This window comes from Pteropus vampyrus, unplaced genomic scaffold (genome assembly GCF_000151845.1).
Source record: "Pteropus vampyrus isolate Shadow unplaced genomic scaffold, Pvam_2.0 Scaffold81, whole genome shotgun sequence".
In the NCBI taxonomy this organism is placed as follows: Eukaryota; Metazoa; Chordata; class Mammalia; order Chiroptera; family Pteropodidae; genus Pteropus; species Pteropus vampyrus.
This window is the reverse complement of record NW_011888862.1, coordinates 1,500,603-1,508,233: the sequence shown is the minus strand read 5'-3', so window position 1 is coordinate 1,508,233 and position 7,631 is coordinate 1,500,603. Positions and strand designations below refer to the sequence as shown.

The window sequence follows — 7,631 nt, the reverse complement described above, 5'->3', positions numbered from 1 at the left end:
TGCCTTTTGTTCCTTTGGTCGTATCTCTGTCTCTCTGCCCCTCCTCTCGGCTCCCTCACTCTGTCTGAGGGCAGACCATGCTCTGTCTATGGACCATTATCCTTTCTCTAATAAACTTTCTTTTTGACTCTTACTTTGGCGTGCACTTGAATTCTTTCCTGCTCTCAGTCAAGACTCCTCTCTCTAGGAGCAGGAGTTGAATGTCCACTCGGGAGAGTTCGCCCTGTCCTGCGTCATTGTCTCATTGTGAAACTCATAGGTTATGATGTCAGATCCGTGGAAAAACTGATTTTGCCGTTCATGTCATTGTTCATCTTGTTTCTGTTTCTCCGAGCTGAGACCATCCGTTGTACTGCCGATGGCTGTGAACATGCACTTAAGATCTCTGAGAGAACATAACGCAGCCGCGACACTGTAATGATGACTATTAGGAGGATAATACCGAAAGACTTAGCCAGGGCCCCCACGAACCAAACCAGTTAGTATCAAATAAATCAAATGATGTATACCTGAAGGGGCATCGACCTGTTTTAGCCAAGTGGCTTGTTTGTTAATTTCTTGAATTTGCTTCAGTACCAGAGGTGTCGATCCAGCTACAGCAGGAGGTATTTGCTATGGCAGATATTTGAGGAAACCAAAAGCATTCAGGATCCAGTTCAATTTATAGATACAGTTTTCTTTTACCTTTATTACTTCTAAGGGGTTTTAGTTACATCTATTAATTAGGATTCTTAATCCTTGGACTCCTTCACTCCTAGTGAAAACTAAGAAAGAAGTAAACGATGTGGACTGTCTGTTATACCAGCATTCTCTGGTTTGGCAAAGTTATAAATACATTTCACAATTTCTAGAAATATATTCTTCCTCTAGTAAATTTTTTCATGTGGCACAGTATATGTTTACTAATAGACCCAGACATCTTTAGTTTCTCTGTAAAAGAAAGCCAAAAGTGGGCAAATCTATGTTCAGTAATTAATGTTTCAGTATTTTATTTTATTTGAAAACAATAATGTTTCAGTATTTTATTTTATTTGAAAACAATCTAGATATTCAATGAATAGTCATCATTTTAAGGTTTCAAGTTACCAAAAAGATCTTAAAAACTATTTTTAAGTAGACATACCATAAAACATAATTATTATTGAAAAGTGTATTTATTAATCTTTGTCTTACATATTTTTAATTTACTTGTGCTTAACAATTATGTTAAGATTACTCATGAAATTTGCTCATGAGGCAATAAACAACTAACCATCATCTTAAATTGTCTTTCTTTGCTGACAGATTCTTTGAGAGAAAATGAGCTTATTTGACTTTTAGTAAACCTAGGTAGTATGAAAGCATTTAATTAAAGCAACAAATATAAACTAGCTTTTATTTACCAAAGATTATCCTAGATCACGTGAATTTGAAAGACATTTGGGTTCTATATTTCTGAGAGTATACTTGATTTATGTAAAAGCTTGTTTGTCTTTAAGCCTATTAAATAGAGATTTTTACAAATTAACTTTAGCAATACCATCCAGACGCAGAAAACTATCACACCTCTATAACATACTTTCATAAACATACAGACAGATGCAGAGAACTTACAGCTTTCATTAAAAATTTTTTAGCCAATGATAATACAAAACTCAGTTTTGAGAGAATGGTTGGATCCGAATTGTGTTTCTGGCAGACGTAATAAGTTAAGGTTACCTGCTCATATGACTAAAGCTTTTATTAATTAATATTTGTGGGGAAAAAAAAAAGTTTTTAAAGATTTTTCATTCACCTAATTTCCAAGTAGCTTTTCTTTTTCTTTTTCTTTTTTTTCTGATAAGAATTACCTCCTTGAAGTTTGCATTTCAAAAGATGGCTTTGCTTTCCTAGAGAAGGCTAGGTAGAATATTTACATCTCAGAAGTAAAGAAAAGAGGAAGTATTTAAGTTTCTCCAAGAAGGGCTTTTATTTCCTTAATCCAGATGTTTTACAATATTTGCAAGCCTTTTGAGATGAATAGGGGAGGTTTAGTAATTGGTAAAAAGGATAGGTGGGCTCTGAATTGTTTCTAGAGCTGCATTTCTGTTCCTGTAAAGACTCAATTTGTAAGGTAATTACAGTTGTTTATAATTCCTCTAAGAATTGGGTTGCAACCTGAATAATAGCTAGACACTGACCCAACCATCTAATTACATTATCCTCAATTTGCTTCTTTACAACAGGCAGATCTTCAACTAAGATGGAAAATGTTCTAGATTTAGAGCTGTTCGTCTTTAGAATATCTTAGTCAATCCTTCCACCATGGCTTCATAAGGTTTTTCTTTCCCTCTGGCCACATAGTTTCATTTTGGCTAAGGAGAAAAGGCTTTTTTTTTTTTTTTTTTTAAAGTTCCGGATAGGCTCTGAATATCGGCTTCCAGTGTGGCCAATTTCCGATCATAAAACTATTTAAAAAAAAAAAAAGAAAGAAAAGGAGATTTCAGCCCAGTCAAATAGTAAATATTCTCAGCAGTATGGAACAACCCCACGGACACAAGAAGCGTCCCCAAAGAGGGTACAGAAAATACCACCCTCCCAAGAATCAGAGCTACTCCCAAAGATAAAGGCACAATTTTCCTGAGAGCTGGCTACAGTGGAGAAGACCATAGCTGCAAATGAAGTGCAACCCATGTTTCTACCCAGCCACATCTAGCCATGAATGGGGTGCAACCCCAATTTCTATCCAGCCATAATTTTGGGAGGTCCCCAACCCGATGGCTTCCAAGTCAAGTTCTCAGGAGTCAAAATGACACGAGAAGGCAAATAGCTGTTCCTGGGAGAGAAAAGATCAATAACCAGTGTTTTTTTTTTTTTTTTCTTTTTTATCCTGCCAATCTGAATTTGGAAAGGAAGAGACAGTGTGAAACTTTTCCTTTCCCTCTGGACCAGGCCCCAAGAGACCTGGGGGAGTTGACTTTGGAAAGAAGTTTTTTTTTATTATTTTACTATTAGTTTCAAGTATACAGTACATTGGTTAGACATTTATATAGTTTATGAAACGATCCCACTAATTGCTCTTTCCTCTGGCTCTCCACCTAGCCATCACATTACTGCTGACTGTATTCCTTATGCCGTGCTCCCATCCCCGTGACCATCTATCAAGTACTAATTGGTATCCTTCGCCGGCTTCTGCAAGTTTGCCCAGGATGCCCTGTGCAGGCTCTGGAGGGAGTGGGGTGTCCCAGCGGGCCTCATCCTAGTCACCAGAAACCGTACAGGTGGAAAAATAATTTTCCCTGTATCCTTTATAGTGAGTGCCTGAGTGAGACCCTTTTTTCTCTAGGGTACCTCAGAAATGGATGAGGTTATGTAGGACGGTTAAAAGTTCGATACTAATATAAAATAATATTGAATGTTCAACTGTAATTGAAAATTGAAAGTTTTTCAATAAGTTAAAAAAAAGAGTTTTTTAAGATTATCTTTGGTAATCTTAAAGATTATCTTTGGTAAGGTTAATCTACTTGCTCAATCTTAAAACATTTTATTCATCTGAGGCCTCACACTGCCCTGTCTGAGTTCTAAGTCAGACCCAGTCCGACCCTGGATCCGGCCAAGTTTTTAAGTCGGAACCAGTCCTTCCCCAGACCCGGTCCTTCCCCGGAATGGGTCCGGGTTCGAAGTCGGACACAGTTTCCCGGCCCCCGCCCCTCCATGCAGCCCAGCTTTTAAGACAGAACCAGCCCGATTCTAGGCAGTTTCTAGACCTAGTCTGTTAAGAGAGATGCTGAAGTGAAGAAAGCTCAGAGCGCAAAAGCTGCAGAGCTAAGGTCGGGGACCGAGGGGGACGTGCCGCCGCCACCAGACGCAGCGAGAAAGCGGCGAAGGCCAGGGGCTTCACAGGTACCTATGCTTGGATGCTCACTGTTCCTGGGGGCCGTTGGGGCGGTGGGGTCCCTGTTCTGATGCCATAACTGGTGAAAGGTAAACTGAGGCATATTCGAAATGTTTCGAGTTCATTTGAATCGGACAGCGCCACTCTGGAAGTGGTTAGGAGCATCCGGCTGACGGGAGCCAGAGGAAAGACATAAAGCGTGAAAGGAAAGAAAGCGTTTGTCCATCGGCTGTATCTTCAAGCCCGATCGGCTGATGGTGATTGCTTGTTCTTAGGGTTTTGCTTTCCGTAACCTTGAGGCATTTACAGGCTTCGATTTGGGGTTCCTTACAGGCCTCCACTGGCATTAAGCCCCTTCAGTGTAATAGCCTCCTTGTTTAATTAATCAAACAGTCTTGAGCTGAAGTTTATAAGGTGCTTTTCCCCCTCACTTTCCAGCTTTTGCAGCGGATTAGAAGATTAAGATAGCAATCAAATCTTTTATAACAAATCTTTTATTTCTTATAGGTCACCTAGTGGGTAACTGACCTGCACAGGTCCCTCCTCTTAGCTACAGCAAGGTGTGTCCACGTGGCAACTCTAGTTAGTTGCTCACCTGTGGCCTTCTGTTGTTCCTGCCCCGTGGCTGCTGGCAGAGCCCCAATTTTGTTCAGGTGTTTGCCCTCTCGGGTTCTCAGGTAGACCTTCCACCAGAGCTCAGGCAGCCGTAAAACTCGGTTAAGCTCATGCGGTAGGGCTGGCTTCCGAGCTTACATTTGGAACAGCAGGGAACTTTTAAAACCTGTGGCTGAACGTTAGCATTTTCTTTCCAAAGCTGCCAGTTGATGCAGGGGGGCGGGAGAGAGGGCGCTTCTGGAAAAGAAGATTTTCCTGTCTCTTCCTACTGGACTTTATTGTCTGGCTGGGAAGGTGGGTAGATCCTGCAGCCATCTTGGCACCATGAAGCTAGCCATCCGACACGCTCTGAGGATGAGGGCAAAAAGTTACCACCGGCTCACTCACCTGTGTCCTTGATGCATTGCTGAGCCCCTAACTCACTGAATTAACTCTGCTGCCTAATTCCAGCCTTCTTGCTGTGCGGTATAATTTATCCTGATTACATCTTTTCTGCAGTTTAGAGAGTTAAGTTATTGGCACCTAGCATAACCTGTACTGCTAATTTTGGTGACATTGGTGACATAGACGTCCCGTGGTGAGAATGCATTTTTACGTGGACGTGAAGATATAAGTGATGATGCATTTGAAATAGTACTGTGCGTGTATTCGGGATTAATTAGGCTTTGGGGATGAAAGGTACATCTCATGACCATTTATGATATGGTTTCACTTGGAAACTCATGTTAGAAACAAACTTTAAATGAATTTCTGGAACACCTCATTTATGAATTGTAACAACCTATGGCCTTACAACTTGGACTGCACAACTAGATACTTTTCTCTTTCTTATTTTGGTCATAAGTAACATGCAGATTTACATTCTAAGAGTGTGTTCTGTGGTTAACGGTATTCTGATAAAAAGTTGCAATGACTCTTTTACAAAAGTTGCGATGTAGTTCAGTGAGGCGGGTAGAACCTGGGCTTCTGTTGGGTGATCTGGGGCAGGGTTAAGGAAGTGGGCTTTTGCTCTGAATTGGACACCGTCGGGAAGCGGGGATTTTATGAGTGGGTGTTTGAGTCCATCTTACCTAGGGGGAGACTAAACTGAGGCTGAAGTTGCAATTGGCAAAGAAGCAGCTGTCACTCATTTGCTGGGAGTGGGACCGTTTCGTATTTTGTGGTTTGGACAGCGTTCGTGTTTTGTCTGTGCTCAGGCATGATTACAGAGTGGGTCACTGAAGTGGTCTTGTCTGACATTCTGTGATATTGTTTATGGTCAGTAGGAGAACAGCCAGGCCCAGCTGGGAAGGCCCGCCCAGCTCCTAGATGGCAGAGGCTGCTTTTTTCTTTCTTTTCTCTCAATATTTAAGATTTACTGAATGTTTATGTTGTGGTAGGCACCGTGCTAAGAACGTTCCATATTCAGATGGACTCATCCCCACAACCTTATGAGGTGGTATTGTGATCATCTTTATTTAACTCATGTAGAAACTGGGACGTGCATTGTTAACCAGCTTGTCCAAACTTGGGGCGTGAGTTCAAGTTAGCACCAGAGCCCACGATGCTCTTAACCCCTCCTCTCCACAAAACCATAAGGCTATGCTTGGGCAGAGACTCAAGTCAAGGTTCCTTTATAAATAGCAAGGGTATTAATATATATGCTACCTTCTTTCAGTTAGAAACCAATCACAAGCCTGAAACAAATTATAGCGGAACACCTATGTTATGAAGCCATGTAACATTATGTTGTAGAAAGATACTTATGGACGCGGGAAACTGTTGATATAGTTAACAACAAAAAAGCATTACAAAACAATGGATTCCTGCTCATCTGAGCAGCTTTTTATTTATTTATTATTTAATTTATTTTTTTAAACGTCTACAGGACCTGATATTCCTAAGTGGTCTCCCATCCAAGTACTAACCAGGCCCAACCCTGCTTAGCTTCCGAGATCAGACGAGACTTGGCGCGTTCAGGGTGGCATGGCTGTAGACTATGAGCAGCTTTTTAAACCCGGACCTTAGATCCACCGAGACAAAATACTGATGGTGTGGCCCTGGCATCTGTTCACCCAAGAATTCGAACTCTTATTGTATAGGATAAGCCTAGTGTTTTGAGGGGGTAAACTGAGGCAGGTACTTGTCACGCCTTCCTGTTGTATGCTTAAGAGCATTCATGGCCGACACGCAGCATATAATTGGGTCCTGATGCACTCAGAGCTGTGGGACGTGGCCATCGAACGTGCTTTCCGGATGTTAGACTTCACTAGGATCGGTTGGTGCTTCTGAAGATGGCATGGGTGATGATTACATCCATTGACAAGCTTGAGTAAAGCCATTATTGGCATTAAATTGGTCCCTGGTGACAGGTCCAAAAATAACTTTTGGTTCTCAACCTTCTTAGTCAAGATTAAATGTTCGTAGCTAAGGCTTGCTCCATGTAACAGAATCAAGTAATAACAGCAGCTATATATGAAGTGGCTACATGCCAGGCTTTTTATTCATCATTTTATTTAATCCTATAAATAATCCTCCAAGGTAGGTATTATCTCCACTTAAAAACAAAACTAAGGCTCAGGGACATTAAGGGACTTGCCCAAGGTGGCACATCAGTAAACGTGTCTTCCACTCTGACTCCAGTTCCCATGTCCTGCTACTTTCTCAATTTACTTGTTAACATCCCGACAAGTTTTACAAGCTTTGAAAAAGGCGTGCAAACGTTTACAGAGGTTTCAAATGTCTATGTCTTTATACTGTCACGTAATCTATGCTCTCTGCACCTGCGACATATCAAATTAGCGGTAGCACAGAGAATATCATTTTCATGACAAAAGGACACTGAACTTACAATCCTACAATCATTTGTCTTTATGATATTGAGAGTCATATCAGCTGCAATAGCCAGATTAGAAGTTTCCTTACACTTCAAGTTCCAGAGAAATTTACAAAAGATAGTTTTATACAAGATCCAAAATATAAAATCATTTTTTAAAAAGTTTGGCTTAAGTAATATATCTCTCCAAATGTCACGGCCTCTTTAAAGCTCCATTAAAGTTTGGTATAAGATTTTATTAACCTCAAATTTGCTTTACTTAAGAGTCAGACGATGTTTCTGAGTAAAATGACTATATCCTTGGCTAATTTCACATAAAAATGACTTTGTATTATAAATAATGAAACT

General features: G+C 40.6%; 1 pseudogene; it reads right to left on the bottom strand.

The window, feature by feature from the left end:
- Window positions 1-6,326: 6,326 nt before the first annotated feature.
- LOC111741792 lies at window positions 6,327-6,445 on the bottom strand (annotated as a pseudogene).
- Between the last annotated feature and the right edge of the window lie 1,186 nt (window positions 6,446-7,631).